Raw genomic sequence first — 20,678 nt, 5'->3', positions numbered from 1 at the left:
ATGTTTCATGACATTGTTTTTACTATCTTTGACAGCCTTGCGTAACTATGATGTTTGTTCTACTAACTGTTGCTAATAGGCACTCATTTGCACCTGTCTGACTAGCTAATAGTGTTTGCAGTTTAGTTCTGTTAATTAGTTTGTGGTGTTAGGTAGGAAGGCTGGAGTTTACAGGTGAGAACACCTACTTCACTAAACATTTCTTAGAGAGTCGGATAACAGAAGTTAGAGCTGATTGAAAGTGCTGACTTTCAATTCAAGTTGTTTTAATCTATACAGAATAGTGACAGACAGACAAGAAGGTCTCAGGGATTAAGGGAAGGTGTTTTAAGTTTTGAGATGCTAGACAGCATATGTATGATGTACACAGTGACGTCACGCTAAATGATTTGGCTTTTTAAAATTCCTTTTACTCCTTTGCATACTTTCTTTTTTTCCACCTGAACCCACCTTTCACTTTGTGTATTGTGAAACCATTTATACAAGAGCAGAATAACAGTGGGACACAAGCTCAACATTCACATATCAAACAAAATTTCTTTGTGAAGCATCAACAGAAGAAAAAAAGAAAGACAAAAAGGAATACTGTAATGATAACACCATAACCATGGTGGAGTGGATCACAGGTCCCTGAAGCATCACTATGACATCATGGCTTCTAGTCCCCAAAGTGCTCTCAATTTATTAAAGCTTCACATACAAAATATTTACACTCGCCAGAAAAATATTAGATTAAAGAACTAGGCAGTTGAAGAATAACCTCACTGACCCAAAATCAACATATGCCTGCTATTCTATGCTCTTGGAACCAGTCTATTCAAGATGATCTGAGTCTGGGGCTGCAAAGCCTCACAGAACTCTTCCATAACACCAGCTTTCTCTCACCATCCTTCTGTCTTCCCCTTAAGATCTGGGTCATCCCACACCTTCTCCCTGGGTGACAGGAGCAGAGAATAAGACACATGATTACACTGATACAATATTACAGTCATAGTCATTATAATTAGTACATCATTCTAGGCTTCCCTTGGATCACCATGGATCCTTCCAGACCCAGAAAAGAACAGGATCACCTGGGCTCCCACTTATATAGTGCTGTCACATCAGGTAAGTAAACATTCTGTCTTTACAACATCCAGTCTTAACATGTACACTGTTAGAAATAAAGGTACTGTGCAGGTACATTTTTCATTCATCAAGGTACAAACAATGTGAATGTACAGTGGATATAAGGTCTAATTGTGTACCTTACGTTTTTCCCAGGTGGAAAGTACACATTTGTACCTTTTTATAACCTAATGATAATTAATATCCTGGCTACCTGACATCATCACAAATACCATTATGATTCAGATAAAACTAAACAGGTTAAACACAGCAATAGATTTATAAAATCTCCTGTTTTGCTGCAGGTGTAAATGTACACTCTTAAAAAAGATGGTCCTTCAAGGGTTTTTTTTAGTAAATACAATGGTTTTATAGAATCATGAACACTCAAAGATCCACTTGCATGGTAAACTTGTCCATCAGATTGATGGAGAACATATGGTTCTCTATAGAACCTTTTTGACATTTGTTCTATATGGCACCCAAGAGTGTTCTTGCATTGTGGCAAGCTTGTATCAATAGCAGAATCCTTTTTTGGTACTCTATAGAACCATATACAACATATTCTCCATCAATCTGAAGAACAATTTCACCATGCAAAGAACCATATAAGCATGAAATAGTTCTTTAACTTATGATGGTTCCGTATAGAACCATTGTCTTTACTAAAAAACCACTGAAGAACCATAATTTTAAAGAGTGTAGATATGTAATTACACAGATCTGTGTGTACAAAGGTCATATGTGAAGGTGTCTTTCAACCCACAAAGAAGAAAGAAAACACACAACAGAAAAAGAAGAGTTTAGTACAGTTTGTGTAGCACCTGAACCCGTGTGTGTTCTAGCGGCACACCCAAAAAGCGGCTGGTGAGGGAAAATACTATTTTTAGCAGTTCCTGTGAAACAGTCTGAAATCCGAGGAGCTGCCGCGCCCCTCAGCTCTCCCAACCTGCGGCGTGTGAATGTGTTCAGTCGTAGCGGCTTTAGAGATGCACCACTAACTTTACTACCCCACTGTTCATAACGCTTGTCACAGAGCCTGTGTGGGTCGGAGAGTGATCTGTAACAGACTGTTCTGTGCTGTTCTGAGGTTGCTGTTGTGATTCATGAGACACTTTAAGTTTGCAGTAACGTTCATTTGGAACACTCTGCTGTTCGACGTGTTTAAAACTTTAAGAAACCGACTATCGTCACATATTTAAGAGGTTTCGCGAGTTAGAATTATTTAGAGGATTATTTTACGATGGTGTTGACAATCTATGACCAATTAGGATTAACAGTGTGTCCGATATAAACGTTTTGTTGTTGTTTCGTAAATTTGAAAGGGGGTTTTCTGTTTTATTCTTGTAATTTACGGTGTTTTACTACAAAAATTCATTTTGCACACATTATGTTTATTGTTTGTTTTTCTTTGAGGTCTCATTTGAAATATAGAAAAGTGTCCAAATCACCTCCAAAATCACTAAACACTGCATGCATTCTTGTGTGCATAAATCATGGCATCTGTTGCATCTTTTTCTCTGCTTCATTGAGCTGTACACAATAACTGACCAGCTCACTGTCATTTGATTTTCCACAGCTCACTAAAGCCGCAAACAAATGCAATGAAAAAATGAGTACATTTGTCACAGCACATAGCAGATGTTAAAACATTATATGATATTTGCAGAGGGACCCAGTACACTTCATTTTCATTGAAGTGTTTCATTGTTTTCACTGAATCCAAAGTGTTATCTTGTTGAAACATGATAACACAAAAACTATCCAATCAGGATCTTTTTTCTCTGTGGTATACAGACTATTGATTGTTCCACTGATTAGGCTGTTACATTGTCCAGATAGCTGAACTCTCAAATGCACGATGTCCACCTGAATGGATAAATGAATAACTTAAAATATGTATTTAAAATAAAATAAATAAAAACGTTTACAATACATTATTATCAGCATTAAACGATAATAAAAGCATTTATGGGGAAAATCTTGTTTTCATGTATTAAGATAGGTATAAAGTTCATGCACGAAAGAATTAAGGAGAAATTTTCAAATAAACCAAATAAGGAATAGCAGCTACAGCCGTACTATACTATGATGTTTTAACCCTCCATCCTCCAACATCCAGAATTTTTAATGATGCTTTTTTTTGACACAAAACAACATGATCATGTGTTTAGATTTTTGTCATGTTTTAAATAGTAACGGGACTATTTATTAAAGAAATGAAACAAGATTTGAAGGCATAATTGACTTAAGACGTGTTTCTATTTTAAGTGTTTAGTGACACAATAGGTCACAAAGTGCAAGTACACTAGAGCTACAGTATTAAATTAACTTCATGTTTATACGCATAGCATTAGCTTTCGTGTGTGTTGAATATCTGCCATGTTTCTCCTAGAGCGGCCCAGTGATCTGCTCCGGCCCTGAGGACAGACGTGACATGTGGCACGTTACCTGTAGGTTATTATAACGTCCTATAATAAACTTTCAGTTTCGTTTCATTTCATTTTATCTCACAGGCTGTTCTACATGCATACAGACACAATTACTAAACGAAGAGAATATTGACTGTATTAAACAATGAGCCGTTTATATTCGTACACAACATACGTGAGTGGATAAACCAGAGAACGTGTAGTTTATTCCAGGCGTCCATGAGATCAGTTCACTGGTGACAAAGGACCGGGTTTTGCTGAGAGTAGCAGGGCGGAGCCTCATAATCCCAAAGAAGGAATTCAACTGAAATCCACTTAGCCGAATACACAGTCGTCGTTTCCACCTGCTCCGTTTAAGTAGCCACGTTTACATGCAGCCTGATAATCCGTTAATAATCCGAGTAATAGCTCAATCGGAATAGAATATGTCCATGTAAACACCTCAATCGGAATAGTCTAATCCGATTGAGGCCATTCGGAATACAATTTCTATCCGATTAAACGAGGTGGGTAAACTTCTAAATAATCCGTTAAATAGAAGAATAATAGCCATGTAAACGCCTGAATCCGATTACATTCCAATCGGAACGTGTAAGTATGTTCTGCGCATGTGCGTCGCGTCACGGCGAAAGTTTACACCGCGCAACATGGCGGAGCAGAAACTGGTCTGGACCTCACGTGATGTTCGCTGTCATGGTAACGTTTACTCTAAGCGCTACTCCACGCATGCGCGTCATTTTGCATCGGATTACTTGTAGTGAGCATGTAAACGAAGATTTTCCATCAGATTGTTGAATAGAGTGCATATAAACACCTCAGTCTAAATCTGTAATCGGATTGTATTCAATCGGATTGGCAAAAAATCGTTGCATGTAAACATAGCCAATGTGTCGTGGTCGGTCCACGACTCGCATCCCGGACATTCTCGAGCTGCTGTGTTCCTGTGTCTCAGCTTCGAGTCGTGTACGTCAGATTAAGTCAGTTTCAGGTAAAGGTCTTTGTGTGAGTTATGAGGCGCCGCTGCTTTCAGTAAAAGCGGGTCATTTCCTCCACAGGTCAGATATGATCCCAGCGAAGGAATTCATCTGAAATTCACGGACTCGGACACAAAGGAGAACCGGCACCCGGCAACACAGCGGCTCGAGAGGAGAAAAACGGCCGCACGGCAACTCGAGAGGACAGAGAAACGGCCGCACGGGTGTCTCGACTCTGGAGTCGTTCATATCCGGACCGGCTCAGTGAAGAAAATGACAATGGCGGAAACCAAAGACGTTAAACAGCCACTCTACCAAGACGGCGACTGTTTCACTGTCTTTGCTCACTTCACTTCTCATAAACAAAGGAATAGTCAATTAAATGATCCGGTATCTTTGAAAAACACTCCACTGAACTCATTTCAGGAACAGTGTAAAAATCAAACTCGTTTTAGCGACTGCTGTCTGTCGCGATATAATGTGTAGACAACAGGAAGCAGCCAGACAAAACCACACGCGCCATAAGGTTAACAGACCGCACCACCCAATAACATCTGTCTGCACTCCTCTCCAGCAGCACGGTGTTTTTTTCGGCCGCTGTAATTCTCCCTGCAGCCACCTGTTCGCTCATTTCAGATGAAAGTTTTGCCGAGGAGTGTGAGGTGGAGCCTCATATACCTCGGGAAAACTCCCCACTCCCCGGTGGGGGCGGAGCCTCACATACCTCGGGAAAACTCCCCACTCCCCGGTGGGGGCGGAGCCTCATATACCTCGGGAAAACTTCCCGGTGGGGGCGGAGCCTCACTTTCCTCGGGAAAACTTTCATCTGAAATAAGTGAACACAATCCCTGTGCACACTGCATGGAACTCCATTCAGACTTCTCCGCTGTGAGCTGCACTGAGCAGAAACAACCCATCAGCACCAGATCGAGGAGGACACTCCAGGATTGCGCTGCAGGGGAGAAAGCTGGGGTGTAAAGCTGGACTGTGCGGACTGTACTGACATTTCAACCGTTTTATCGTCAGTCTGTTCACGAAGAGCTGCCTATGGAGTCTGACAGCAGAGGTAAGAAGTGACGATTTTTTAGGTATTGATTACTTGCTGGACGGTCTGAATTCAGGTCGTTATTAAATTCTCAGAGCCGGTCGGATACCAATAGACAGATAAAAACGCTGTTGTCCAGAATTTCAGTCCACAGCGTCTGAGTTTATTCTGTCTAGTGGATTTAAAGACGCATCACTAATCTTGATCTGTAACTAACATACTGTTCTAATGCTGTTCAGTGATTCCCCCTGAAATGGAGGAGAAACTTTAAGTTTACCGTGTGTTTATTGCAAACACTGCGGTGTTCGATTATTAGGTACATTAACACACTGATTATTACACATTTAGGATGTTAGGGTTGTCTGACGGTCGTGTTAACTAATGCGTTGATTTGTTAGGGCGTTTAGTTAGCCTAGTTAGTCTCTGTTTCCTCCCGAGGACTCTAACTGTCCAGAGGATTTCTCTGATATGATCATCTTATTACAAAGACCCGTTTTAATATTCTCAGACAGGGTCGGACGAAAACACTGATTTCCAGAATTTCACTCTGCAGAGTGTGAGTACTTGCAGTCGTGCAGTGAAGTGGCTTTCTTTCTTCCTTCCTTTCTTTCCTTTTTCTTTCTCATTTTAACATTTTTATCTTTCATTTATTTTATTTATTCATAATAATCTGTTTATTCTGTGCAAATTGGTTAAAGTAAATACTTGTAATATCATAAACAAAGTCAGTTGTATTTAAAACATTCAAATTTAGATTCATGACTCTCTTGAAATCAGTCTAGTTGGAAGTGCCTGATGAATTCAGTGGGGCAATTTCAGACACACCAATGGACAGAACCGTTTGTAGGTGTTGTGTTTCACGTGCAGTGTGAGCACCCACGTAAGAGAAGTTTTTAACTTCTGCTGAACGTCTGAACGTCTGTCTTCACCTGAAGCAGCTCATTAGACCAGCGCAGGGCTTCACGTAGCAGTTCATCACCTTATGAGAGCCGCTTTAACGGATCTAGTGTCGGCAACATTTTCAACAAAATCATTTTATATTAGGAGAAGTCATTTTTTTCTGAATTAATTAGAACATTTGTTCGTTTATTATTAAAAAAAAAATCATATGCTTAAAAAACGCCGCTCATATCATTTGGCCCATGATAAGTGTTTTGTATTAATTATTATCGTTAAGCATAAGTTATGATAACGGCGGGGACTGTGGGGACGGACCCGAGTCCCGTCACCTGGGCACCGCATTGGGCCCGCATCTGGCGGGGCCAGCTCTCGCGCTCTCTCACACTCTCTCGCGCTCTCTCGCTGTCCAGAATGAAAACGAGCTGACGCTGATTTGGCTTTGGCAGCGTGGGCACCTTTAAAGCGAGCACAGAGGGAACAGAGAGGGAGAAGGGGCGAGCAATGAGCATTGAGCAAGTCTAGCCTGGAAGCCACTGAAGAGTGGCCAGCTTTTGGTTTTGTTTGGTTTTGTGCTTTCTGTGAGAAAAAGTAAAATGTCTGCTGTAACCATGTCTCCTACCTCCAGCGTCCTTCATCCTCCCGGGGTAGCACAGGGCGTGCTACACTGCCGTTAAACGGTCATTCAATATGACAAATATCTTTCCTTGAATGCTAAACAGTGTATTTGTAGAGTATCTTTATTTACATTATCACAGTTAACCATCTTAGTTCACATAGCTTTAAAATACCATGGAAAGCCTTGAAAATTAGTAAAGTGGAGCTCAGTTTGCTGCAGTAAAAGAACACGAAAGATGCTGTATGCTTCATTTCCCATGAGTCTGTGCGCAAGGACGTAAAGACGTACTGGATTGATATATATATATATATACACACACACACACACACACATATATATATATATATATATATATATATATATATATATATATATAAACCCCCATTTCCAAAAAAAGTTGGGACAGGGGCAACAAAATACTGGTAAAGTTATGTAATGCTAAAAAAACACCTGGTGGTTAATTGCATAACTTAATAGGTAGTTAATTGCATTCATTTATGCATAAATGAATAACAGGTCAGTAACATGATTGGATATAAAAAGAACATCCCAGAGAGGCTGCGTCTTTCAGAAGTAAAGATGAGGAGGGGTTCACCACTCTTTGAAACACTGCACGATCAAATAGTGCAACAATTCAAGAATAACGTTTCTCAATGTAAAAGAGCAAAAAACTTGAGGATTTCATCATCTACAGTACATAATATCATTAAAAGATTCAGAGAATCTGGAGAAATCTCTGTATGCAAGGGACAAGGCCAAAAACCAATACTGGCTTGTCGCGATCTTTGGGCCCTCAGAAGGCACTGCATTAAAAATAGACATGATTCTGTAGTGGAAATCATTGCTTGGGCTCAGTTAATTGCTGCCTCTACAAATGCTAGTTAAACCCCTAAAATGCAAAGAAGAAACCATACATAAACAGTAACCAGAAACACTGATGCTGTCTCTGGGCCCAGGCTCATTTAAAATGGACTGAGAGGAAGTGGAAAAGTGTTCTGTGGTCTGACAAATCAACATTTGAATTTTGTTGGAAATCATGGACACTGTGTCCTCTGGGCTAAAGACCATCAGACTTGTTATCAGCACACAGTTCAAAAGCTAGTATTCATGATGGTATAGGGGTGCATTAGTGCACATGGCATGGGTGACATGCACATCTGTGAAGGCACCATTAATGCTGAATGATATATACATGCTTTGGCAACATATGCTGCCATCCAGATGACATCTTTTTGAGGAAAGGCCTTGATTATTTCAGCGAGACAATGTCAAAACACATTCTGCATGCATTACAGCAGCATGGCTCTGTAGTAAGAGAGTCCAGGTGCTAAACTGACCTGCCTGCAGTCCAGACCTGTCGCCTACTCATAACATTTGGCACATTATGAAATGAAAAATACAACAAAGGAGACCCCGAACTGCTGAGCAGCTGAAATCCTATGTTAAGTAAGAATGGGAAAACATGAAACACAGTGGTAAACATGCCCCCCATCCCAACTTTTTTGGAATGTGTTGTTGGCATAAAATTAAAAATGGGCATACATTTTTCAAAAAACAATAACATATCAGTTTCAACATTTCATATGTGGTTTTGTAGTATTTCCCTTTAAAATTATGGTTTACATGATTCGCACATCATTGCATTCTATTTTTATGTTTCTCAACTTTTTTGGAAATAGGGCTGTATATATACACTGATCAGGCATAACATTATGACCACCTCCTTGTTTCTACGCTCATTGTCAATATTATCAGCTCCACTTACTCTATAGGTGCACTTTGTAGTTCTACAATTACAGACTGTAGTCCATCTGTTTCTCTGTATACTTTGTTAGCCCCCTTTTACCCTGTTGTTCAGTGGTCAGGACCCCCATAGACCCTCACAGAGCAGGTACTATTTGGGTGGTGGATCATTCTCAGCACTGCAGTAACACTGATGTGGTGGTGGTTTGTTAGTGTGTGTAGCGCTGGTCTGAGTGGATCAGACACAGCAGTGCTGCTGGAGTTTTTAAACACCTCAGTGTCACTGCTGGACTGAGAATAGTCCACCAACCAAAAATATCCAGCCAACAGCATCCTCTGGGCAGCATCCTGTGACCACTGATGAAGGACTAGAGGATGACCAGCACAAACCGTGCAGCAGCAGATGAGCTATCGTCTCTGACTTTACATCTACAAGGTGGACTGACAAGGTAGGAGTGTCTAATAGAGTGGACAGTGAGTGGACACAGTGTTTAAAAACTCCAGCAGGACTGCTGTGTCTGTGTCTGAGCCACTTGTACCAGCACAACACACACTAACACACTGCCACCACGTCTGTGTTACTGCAGTGCTGAGAATGATCCACCACCCAAATAGTATCTGCTCTGTGAGGGTCCATGGGGTCCTGACCACTGAAGAACAAGGTAAAAGGGGGCTAACAAAGTTTCCAGAGAAACAGATGGACAACAATCTGTAATTGTATAACTACAAAGTGCACCGATATAGGAAGCGGAGCTGATAAAATAGACAATGAGCGTAGAAACAAGGAGGTGGTCATAATGTTATGCCTGATCGGTGTGTGTGTGTGTGTGTGTGTGTGTGTATATATATATATATACATATATATATATATATATATATATATATATATACATATACACACATATACACACACAAACACACACACACTATTGTATATATATATATAGATATATATATATATGCCCTGCTCAGAGACAAACTCCACTCTGACTCTCTGAATCTCACCGCGCCCTGCTCAGAGACAAACTCCACTCTGACTCTCTGAATCTCACCGCGCCCTGCTCAGAGACAAACTCCACTCTGACTCTCTGAATCATACTGCGCCCTGCTCAGAGACAAACTCCACTCGGACTCTCTGAATCATACTGCGCCCTGCTCAGAGACAAACTCCACTCTGACTCTCTGAATCTCACCGCGCCCTGCTCAGAGACAAACTCCACTCTGACTCTCTGAATCATACTGCGCCCTGCTCAGAGACAAACTCCACTCGGACTCTCTGAATCATACTGCGCCCTGCTCAGAGACAAACTCCACTCTGACTCTCTGAATCTTACCGCGCCCTGCTCAGAGACAAACTCCACTCTGACTCTCTGAATCTCACCGCGCCCTGCTCAGAGACAAACTCCACTCTGACTCTCTGAATCTCACCGCGCCCTGCTCAGAGACAAACTCCACTCGGACTCTCTGAATCACACCGCGCCCTGCTCAGAGACAAACTCCACTCGGACTCTCTGAATCATACCGCGCCCTGCTCAGAGACAAACTCCACTCTGACTCTCTGAATCACACCACGCCCTGCTCAGAGACAAACTCCACTCGGACTCTCTGAATCATACCGCGCCCTGCTCAGAGACAAACTCCACTCTGTGTCTCTGAATCACACCGCGCCCTGCTCAGAGACAAACTCCACTCGGACTCTCTGAATCATACCGCGCCCTGCTCAGAGACAAACTCCACTCTGACTCTCTGAATCTCACCGCGCCCTGCTCAGAGACAAACTCCACTCGGACTCTCTGAATCATACCGCGCCCTGCTCAGAGACAAACTCCACTCGGACTCTCTGAATCATACCGCGCCCTGCTCAGAGACAAACTCCACTCTGTGTCTCTGAATCACACCGCGCCCTGCTCAGAGACAAACTCCACTCTGACTCTCTGAATCATACTGCGCCCTGCTCAGAGACAAACTCCACTCTGACTCTCTGAATCACACCACGCCCTGCTCAGAGACAAACTCCACTCTGACTCTCTGAATCACACCGCGCCCTGCTCAGAGACAAACTCCACTCTGTGTCTCTGAATCACACCGCGCCCTGCTCAGAGACAAACTCCACTCTGACTCTCTGAATCATACTGCGCCCTGCTCAGAGACAAACTCCACTCTGACTCTCTGAATCTTACCGCGCCCTGCTCAGAGACAAACTCCACTCGGACTCTCTGAATCATACCGCGCCCTGCTCAGAGACAAACTCCACTCTGACTCTCTGAATCATACCGCGCCCTGCTCAGAGACAAACTCCACTCTGTGTCTCTGAATCACACCGCGCCCTGCTCAGAGACAAACTCCACTCGGACTCTCTGAATCATACCGCGCCCTGCTCAGAGACAAACTCCACTCTGTGTCTCTGAATCATACCGCGCCCTGCTCAGAGACAAACTCCACTCTGTGTCTCTGAATCACACCGCGCCCTGCTCAGAGACAAACTCCACTCTGTGTCTCTGAATCATACTGCGCCCTGCTCAGAGACAAACTCCACTCTGTGTCTCTGAATCACACCGCGCCCTGCTCAGAGACAAACTCCACTCTGTGTCTCTGAATCTCACCGCGCCCTGCTCAGAGACAAACTCCACTCGGACTCTCTGAATCATACTGCGCCCTGCTCAGAGACAAACTCCACTCTGACTCTCTGAATCATACTGCGCCCTGCTCAGAGACAAACTCCACTCTGACTCTCTGAATCTTACCGCGCCCTGCTCAGAGACAAACTCCACTCGGACTCTCTGAATCATACCGCGCCCTGCTCAGAGACAAACTCCACTCTGACTCTCTGAATCATACCGCGCCCTGCTCAGAGACAAACTCCACTCTGTGTCTCTGAATCACACCACGCCCTGCTCAGAGACAAACTCCACTCGGACTCTCTGAATCATACCGCGCCCTGCTCAGAGACAAACTCCACTCTGTGTCTCTGAATCACACCGCGCCCTGACTTAGAAACAAACTCCACTCTGACTCTCTGAATCACACCACGCCCTGCTCAGAGACAAACTCCACTCTGTGTCTCTGAATCATACTGCGCCCTGCTCAGAGACAAACTCCACTCTGTGTCAGGCAGGCAAGTATGCAGTGGTTTTATCAAATTGCTTAAAAGTTCAAAATAACCAAAAAGGTGGGTTTCTAAAATGCAGATTCCAAATGTACAAAGTTTTCAAAATGACAAATGAAGAGGTTAAGCAGTAAGCTTTAAACAATAAGCATAAGTGGTTTAAAAAAAAACAAAAAAAACCTTTGTTCCCAACGTCTTACATGTCTAAGCTATGAGGCTGTACCTGGGCCTAAGGAAGATGCCTTAACTGGTGGTGTGTCATGTGGCAAGTGTCAAAATAAGAGTCTCAAGTGAAAAGCCATTAAATCTAAATCAAAATAAACGTCTCTCAAGGAAAATAAATGTAAACTCAAATCTGGCTCCTACATCTGCGAATCATACTGTGCCCTGCTCAGAGACAACCTCCACTCGGTCTCTCTGAATCTTACTGTGCCCTGCTCAGAGACAACCTCCACTCGGTCTCTCTGAATCTTACTGTGCCCTGCTCAGAGACAAACTCCACTCTCACTCTCTGAATCATACTGTGCCCTGCTTAGACACGAACTCCACTCTGACTCTCTGAATCATACTGCGCCCTGCTCAGAGACACGAACTCCACTCTGTGTCTCTGAATCATACTGTGCCCTGCTTAGACACGAACTCCACTCTGTGTCTCTGAATCATACTGTGCCCTGCTTAGACACAAACTCCACTCTGACTCTCTGAATCTTACTGTGCCCTGCTTAGAGACAAACTCCACTCTGACTCTCTGAATCATACTGTGCCCTGCTCAGAGACAAACTCCACTCTGACTCTCTGAATCTTACTGTGCCCTGCTTAGAGACAAACTCCACTCTGACTCTCTGAATCATACTGACTCTCTCACTCTGAACTGGGGAGTTCTTAAACTGAGAAACTCAGCCTGTGTGCGCAGGCCTACTATACATTCACATGACCGAGCCAACGTTCAATTAACAAGAGCTTCTTATGGAGTCCCCAACTCTGCATAACACAGCTAATAAAGCACCATCAAAAGTATTAGTTATAGCAGGCCAATCTTAATTCACACCATTTTAACAGAGATACAGTAGAATTTGGATTAAATGTAATGATTAATGATTATTCTCTTGTATTTAGAATTTTTCATGTTAAAACAGCATTTAAATTGGAAGGTCTCTCTCTCACTCACACACACACACACACAATGCATCGTGGTCATTGCAGATTTTCTGCAGAGCTGAATAAACTACAGTAATTTAGTAATTTAGAAACTACAGCTTTGAGGATTTGCGAACCAAACTGCAAATAAGAAGAAGATTCATGTTGTCTAATTGTAAGATTATTTTTGAATTCTGAATCATTCCAATGGAAGTACACATGAACATTTGATTTTTTTCGTTTGTTCCCTTTTTTACAGATTAGTCATGTAAACTAATAAAGCCATCTACTTTGACACTGCAGCATCATTTAAGGAGGAAAGGGAAAAATAAATAAGGAGTATCGATTACAGCTTTGAGTGCTATGGAGGTTTTTATAGAGTTAAATAGAATAAAGAAGAAAATGCTTATGATGTCTTTTTTCGTATTTTCAGTGTAATCTGTGAATTTTGTGGTATTTCAAGTTTCAATTTTAGTTTATTTTTGAAGGACCTATAGAAAAAAACAAGAAAAACCTGTAGACACTATAGCTATTACTCTACCTAAACCAGGTGCACTGGGCCAGAAAATGTGTGAGATGTTTATTGTCAGCAGATTAAATGTGATGTTTCACTGTATTTGTTAATTAAGTGATTACCTTCACCTGCAATATTTGCATTAGTGATTAGTGCTGCCAGGACATTTGGAGCCTGAATTTCTTCATTCCTTCCACAAACTTTATTCCTGTATATCCCTGAGGAGAGGAAGTGTTGATGTTACAATAGTAAAAACTGTATGTGGGTGTGGACAGGACAGTATGTTTGAGATGTTTCTTGCATTCATACTAATCATGGTGAATTCTGCATTCCAGAGCAATACTGAAAGATTTTCTTTAGGGAAAAATCTTGCACTCAAACTGTTGTGCAATTCAGCAGCTTAATCATCCCCTATTTTTCACCTTAGATACCACAGGGATTCAGCGATTTCTCTATGCACTGCCCCGGTTCTTCAGATGCTGTTGCTGGGTTGGACCAGGTATGCTCAGCTTTCATCCACCTAAGGCTCCTGTAGACCTTTGGGAGAAAGTCTACTGAAATAACACAGTGATATTTAAACTATGGTCAATATCCTCAGTCTCAAGAGCAATGTGCTATTCTCTGTGTGTTAACAGGTGAACGTAAGATCAGCCTTTCTGTACAGGAAACTTCACCAGCATCTTCTTACCAGAGTTCTGTAAGGCCCTATTTTGAGGAGGAAGAATCCACATGGCATCCGAATAGCATCGTTTCAGCTTGATGACCCCTGGTTATGCTTCATTACACAGGCACTTTACAAAACTTGCCTTAGCTTCAATGAGTGCTACATCTAATGAAGATATCTCTAGGACTTTGACAATGACTAATTTTAAAAAGTAAATCAGGATAAAATCATTTATAAATATTGATGTTTTCATAATTTTAAACCATAGGTATTTTACAGGTATATATTCTTTAAAATTAAAGCAGTTCCCAGTTGTGCCAAAGGGAGCAACAAAAAGCTTTAAGGCCTTTTCACACCAAGTTTTGAACACATACACATTAGCACCAATATCATCTTTCAGCTCAAAGCACATGGTTGCTCAGGGTTTATTTGCTCTGAGCTAAGCAGAGCATCAAAGTCCTCCACACACAGCGCTGCTGTAGGTCTGTTTCTTGTGAGAGTCGGTTAAATTCTCTGAAATGTTGAACTTTTACCTTGTTACTGTGTTTAAGTCTGAGTCGCACTGGCTAAGAGAAAAAAGATAACTTGGTCACCATTACCACTTAAAGGAGTAAAAGAATAACTTGATATGAAAGTTTCAAAATGGGTTAAAATCCATAAACATCTACTTGGTGTGGAAAGACCTCATGAGGACTAAACATTAAACTGAAATTAACAATGAAAATAGTATTCCAGCCCTAGAACTTTGTGAAATTGTATGAAACTCTGAAACAACAAGTTCTCACTCCACATCACCACCTCATACTGAGCTTTGCAGCCACAGACTTCATTACTGGCATATGTGCCTTTATCTTGAATTGTGTGAAACCTACTCTGTCATCTAAGGTTTAAAAAAGTACTGTACTACTGCTGAAATCTAAGAGACTGTATATCTTGTTTATCTTTTATACCTTTTTTAAAGTCAAAAATCAGTTTCAAAATATTTTTAGTTTTTCAAAAAAAAAAAATTAAATCTACAAAACTTTTAAAAATTGCAAATATAATTGAACTTTTATTCTGCTCCCATTATCACTACTGAGCACACACTTATCTGGTGCTCTTTGTGCCATTTTTGAAAATGTTGTTTGCTCTTCAAAAGGAAATTGTACAAAAACCCAAACTGTGAATAAACTTTAAACATAATCCATGTTGTGGTGAATGTTTGTGCACTATTATTGTCTTCCTCTTTATGTCAGTTTCTATGTACTGCAAATGAGGCATAATATCAGTCTCTTTTCATAACTATATTTGTGTCCCCCCACGACCCAGGAGGACACATGGCTTAGATAGTGTGTGTGTGTCTGTGTGTATTTGTGTCTGTCAGTCATTTTTGGATTTTTGGATTAGCTTTTGAGAAAAATGCTGGAAAAATAGGAGGTTTTGACTTCGTAACAGAATTTTAGATACACTACCAGTAACCACATAAATTCACTAGTTTTGAGCTTTAACTGATTTATGAAAACTTTCACAGAGTTTGTTATATTTGATTGGGTTATACAGAACTTTCATTTTCACAAACAGAGTACAGTATATTTGATTAACATCTGCACTCTCAGAAATAAAGGTATGAAACTGTCTCTGGGGCAGTACCGCTCTCGTCACTGGGGTGGTACCCACAAGGTACACACACGCCGTCTCATCTCCAGACTTTTTATTTTATTGTTCTGTTTTAAAACATTAGGTTATGAAAAGGTACAAATATGTACTTTTCACCTGGGAAAAACTTATTTAAGGTTCACAATTGGACCTTAAAACCGCTGTTGTACCTTTGAGGACACATTTACATTGTTTGTACCTTGATGAGTGAAAAATGTACTGGCACAGCACCTTTATTTCTAACAGTTTCTACAGCTCTATTCACAATTATAAACCAAATTCAATTGCTTCAGGCATTTCCTGATTTGTGAAAGCTTAGCAGTTAATTCCTAAAACAAGTGAATTTACCCGGTTACTGGTAGTGTATCTGACACACTGTTCCAAAGTCAGAACTTTGACAGACACAAACATAGTTGTGAAAATTTTCACAGACCAGGTGAATTAATTTGAGTTATGAATAACCTGCAAACCTACAAAGTAAAACAGGCTTATATTTCACATACTTTCACTGTCCTTACTTTTTCTTAACCAGCTGTGAGGACACAGAAATCCAGGCCTCCGTAGTTCCAGCAGAGGTTTTTTAACGTGTCTCCATCCATGACATTTAATGTAGAAACGGGGCCAGTCTGATCATGCTGTTGCCACTCAGGGGAGGAGCCACGCATCACAGACCTCACCAAACAAATGGGCATATAATATTCATTATGTTGCATTTTTAGGATAACGAGTGTTGATTTTTTTCTGTGAGCACTGTCACTGTATTATACCCAATCTAAATCTAAATCTGCCAAGCTATGCATTAATTCCTCAGCTCTCAAATCACTGCTTAGCAACCGTTGCTATGTGTCATTGCCCCAGTCCCAATTTTCAGCACCTGTCTTGATCACAACTAGCATAAGACACTGGTCCTCTGAACATTTAAAGGCTTTTATGATATTCAGTGTTGCAAAAGTGATGAGACTATACTGAGCAGTGACTGGTTCTCAGCTGACCTCATAAAAGCTGTGGGTTGGCCTCAGACTTAACCTCACACAATATTTACCTCTGAACATGAGCAGCCTTTACTTGGTGAGATGTTCAGGTATGCAGCACACGTAATAGGCCTATAGACTAACATATGAGCTCGCTAATATACAAATGTAAGAGTTTATAAGTGTAATTAACAGATTATACTTCTAAAATGCAACCTCTATCATTTTATATTTAGACTACTGGTAACGTTGCTAGCTAGATCAGCATGACCTGGCCTAGCTAGTTCCAGTAGCTGCTCAGTTTAGTCTAGTTAGGTTATATTATGATGAGAGATTAAAGTTGCATTGTTGTCCACTCACAATAACATATTACAACCAGCATGAGAAAGTCTACTGTTAGCTAGTGTATTATGGCACAGCATCATGCAGTGAAGGTGAGGAAGAGAGAGAGAGAGAGAGAGAGAGAGAGAGAGAGAGAGAGAGAGAGAGAGAGAAAGAGAGAGAGAGAGAGAGGTAAATGAAATAAAATCAGTGTGAAACTATAACCTGATTTAGTGTTGTATTTAGTAGTTTTTAACATATTTTCAGCTGAAAATAAACATGTAACTGTTGAATGATTAATTAAATAAACTTAAACAGGGTAACTGGAGTCAAATCAGTTTATGAAGCAGTAATAGCAGGTCATGGAAGAATGGAGGGACAGGAGCAAATAACAAAAAAGGGTGCATGACAAATATGGATGGTTAAAAGCAAACTGAGAGAAACGGACAGTTGGTGTAGTGCTCATATTTAGCAGTTAGGTAATTCACTAAGCGCTTTAGGTCACTTTTGCTAAATGTTGCAAAAACATCTCACTAAAATGTTGATCCTGGTTACGGTCTTGAGTGTGTACTGCTTTACGGAGTTACAGCCCACAGAAGTCTGAGTGGCTAACCGCAAGCCCATACCTTTACTGTCTGGACCGCCCACAAACTTTCGCACACTCACTGCAGCGCTCTGCATCTCTGAAGTTAGAGGTTCACATATTTGCACCTCACTCAGCCCGCGAGCGCAGCCCTGCTTCAAATTCATACAGCGGGTAGAGAAGCAGTGCCGGGACAGCGGTGAGTCACTGACACTGCGCTTTACTTTAATTACCATTTTATTCACGAAGAGCGTCTTATGGAGTCACTAAACCTGGATAACACAGGTAATAAAACACCATTAAACGTATTAGTTATAGCGGGCTAATCTTAATTCACACCTTTTGAATAGAGATAACGGTAGCCGGGAATTTGAGCCTGTAACAGTGAGTAAAAGCAGAGTGAAACCAGTTTCTACTTATGGTGGATGTTCTTATGGTGGATGAGGCACTTTCAGTTTACAGTAGTGTTTATTGGACTGATTATTCTCATGCATTTAGGATTTTAGTTGATCTGTTAAACAACTTTTCTTGTTAAAATAGCGTTAAATCGGAATCTCTCTCTCTGTCTCTCTCTGTCTCTCTCTCTCTCTCTCTGTCTCTCTCTCTGTCTCTGTCTCTCTGTCTGTCTCTCTCTCTGTCTGTCTCTCTTTCTCTCTGTCTCTCTCTCTGTCTCTCTCTGTCTGTCTCTCTCTGTGTCTCTCTCTCTCTGTCTCTCTCTCTCTCTCTCTCTCTCTCTCTCTCTCTCTCTCTCTGTCTTTCTCTCTCTCTCTCTCTCTCTCTCTGTCTTTCTCTCTCTGCACACTGCAGTTTTTCTGGCGTATCTGCTTAGAGCAAAAAAGCAGAATGTGTTAGAGACATTTTGTCTTATTGTAATTTGTCTAATTGTGATTTTTAAAATGGCTTTTTTCTGAATTTCTGAATTCTCAGTAGTTCCTGGAAAAGGACACGTTGGGCAGTCACTAGCTTTAGTTTGTTTCCGTTTTTTTTGCACAGATTAGCGAACCAAACAGAGCCATCTACTGTTGAACAGCAGCTTTGAGTGTAGGGGTCGTTTTTACACAGTTATATAGATTTAAAAAGAACCTGCTTCTAACCACTTCCTCAGTGTAATCTGAGATGTTTGTGGCTTTATGACTGATTTATCAATAGTCATTTTTAAAGTTTTCATCTATTTATAAATGACCTGCAGAAAAAAAGAAAAACCTGTAGACACAATAACTTTCACTGTAGCTAAAATACAAAAATGTGTTCCATGAGAAAAATGAAATGATTCTTTCACTCAATACAAAGTTGTGCAAATGATTCTTTCACTCAATACAAAGTTGTGCAAAATAGTTTAATGCACTATACAGCCTACCTTCTCTTGCTTACTTATTTTCTAAATTCTGAGAGCTCATCTAATCTCAGTCAGTACTAATTGTAGATCAGCGCTAAGTAAGCTGAGCTGCCACACTGTAAAAAGTGGCTCGTCAGATCTACTTAAATATTTAATTCATGTAGTAACAAGTAAATTAACTAGTTTTATTCAACCTGAATAAATAATCTGAATGAACGATTCTTTCAATTAATGTAGTTTTTTTAAGTCAAATAAAACTAGTTCAATTGCTTGTTATCACATGAAGTAATTTTTTAGGTAGATCTGATGAGTCACTTTTTACAGTGCTTGGCCACACCAGCTGAGTGTGGTTTTCGACACTTCAGACCACTTCAGCATTCTGGGATGAACTGTCAATATTGGCAAGACGGTCCAGAGCAGTATTATGTTGTTTATAGCATTCTTGTCAAAAATGTTCTGCAATACAGTATGAATTTGTAGAATTATCCACCTAGTTTAGCTTTTATTGGAAGAAACTGAGTTAATTGAATGACTAGAGTTGTGTAAAATGTAAGTTGCAGTTACTTAATTGTATTGAGTTAGTACCATTATTACATATAAGTCCAAAATACACAATAATTTTAAAATAAAAAGGAGTGATTTACCAAATTTATTTAAGTGTATACAACAATAAACTAATGTTTTGTTCATACTCAGTTCAGAAATTACTTATGGTCAAATGATTTGAGTTACTTAAACTTTAATGGTTTGAGGCAATCGGTTTCCTCAAACCATCTGAGTTCACTAATCAGGTTTTACAGTGTAAATGAAATTTGATGCTTCATGGCATTTGTTAGTTAATCGATTACCTTCAATATTTGCATTAATCGTCAGTGCTGCCAAGATATTTGGAGCCTGAATTTTTCCATTCCGTCCACTAACTTTATTCCGGTTCATGTTACCCCAGTTGGTGTGGACGAGACAGTATGTTTGAGATTTTTCTTGCATTCATACTGATCATGGTGGACTCTGCCTTCCAGAGCAATACTGAGAGATTTTCATCAGGGAAAAAACCTGCATTCCCATTGTTGTGCATTTCAGTTGCCTAATCATCCCCTATTTCTCATTCTAGACACCACAGGGATCCAAAGATGTCTCAGCGCACTCTTCCAGTTCTTCAGATGCTGTTGCTGGGTTGGACCAGGTATGCTCACTTTTGTGAAGTCACTTTTGATGCATACAGTAGTAAAATATTAATTTGTTAACTGTGTAACTTAACTTAGGGATTCAGCGATTTCTCTATGCACTGCCCCGGTTCTTCAGATGCTGTTGCTGGGTTGGACCAGGTATGCTCACCTTTCATCCACCTAAGGCTCCTGTAGACCTGTGGGAGAAGTCTACTGAAAGAACACAATGATACTTAAATTATGGCCTATATCCTCAGTCTAAAGAGCAATGTGCTATTCTCTGTGTGTTAACAGAAGAACATCAGGTCAGGCTTTCTGTAGAGGAAACTTCACCAGCATCTTCCTACCAGAGTTCTGTAAGGCCCTGTTTTGTGGAGCAAGAATCCACATGGCGTCCAAATGGCATCGGTTCAGCTTGATGTTGTCCT

General features: G+C 40.7%; 2 long non-coding RNA genes across 2 annotated transcripts; one reads left to right on the top strand and one right to left on the bottom strand.

Moving 5' to 3' along the window:
• Window positions 1-314: 314 nt before the first annotated feature.
• On the bottom strand, window positions 315-3,978 carry LOC118821371. The gene is made up of 2 exons (XR_005008333.1): window positions 3,715-3,978; window positions 315-933 (listed from the first exon to the last, which is right to left on the bottom strand). It is a non-coding gene; the product is annotated as an uncharacterized LOC118821371 (long non-coding RNA).
• Window positions 3,979-4,905: 927 nt separating this feature from the next.
• LOC118821555 lies at window positions 4,906-14,627 on the top strand. The gene is made up of 3 exons (XR_005008346.1): window positions 4,906-5,579; window positions 14,002-14,073; window positions 14,210-14,627. It is a non-coding gene; the product is annotated as an uncharacterized LOC118821555 (long non-coding RNA).
• Window positions 14,628-20,678: the final 6,051 nt, after the last annotated feature.

The sequence above is a fragment of the Colossoma macropomum genome, unplaced genomic scaffold (assembly GCF_904425465.1).
Source record: "Colossoma macropomum unplaced genomic scaffold, Colossoma_macropomum, whole genome shotgun sequence".
In the NCBI taxonomy this organism is placed as follows: Eukaryota; Metazoa; Chordata; class Actinopteri; order Characiformes; family Serrasalmidae; genus Colossoma; species Colossoma macropomum.
The sequence above is the reverse complement of the archived record's forward strand: the minus strand, read 5'-3'. Positions and strand labels throughout refer to the sequence as shown.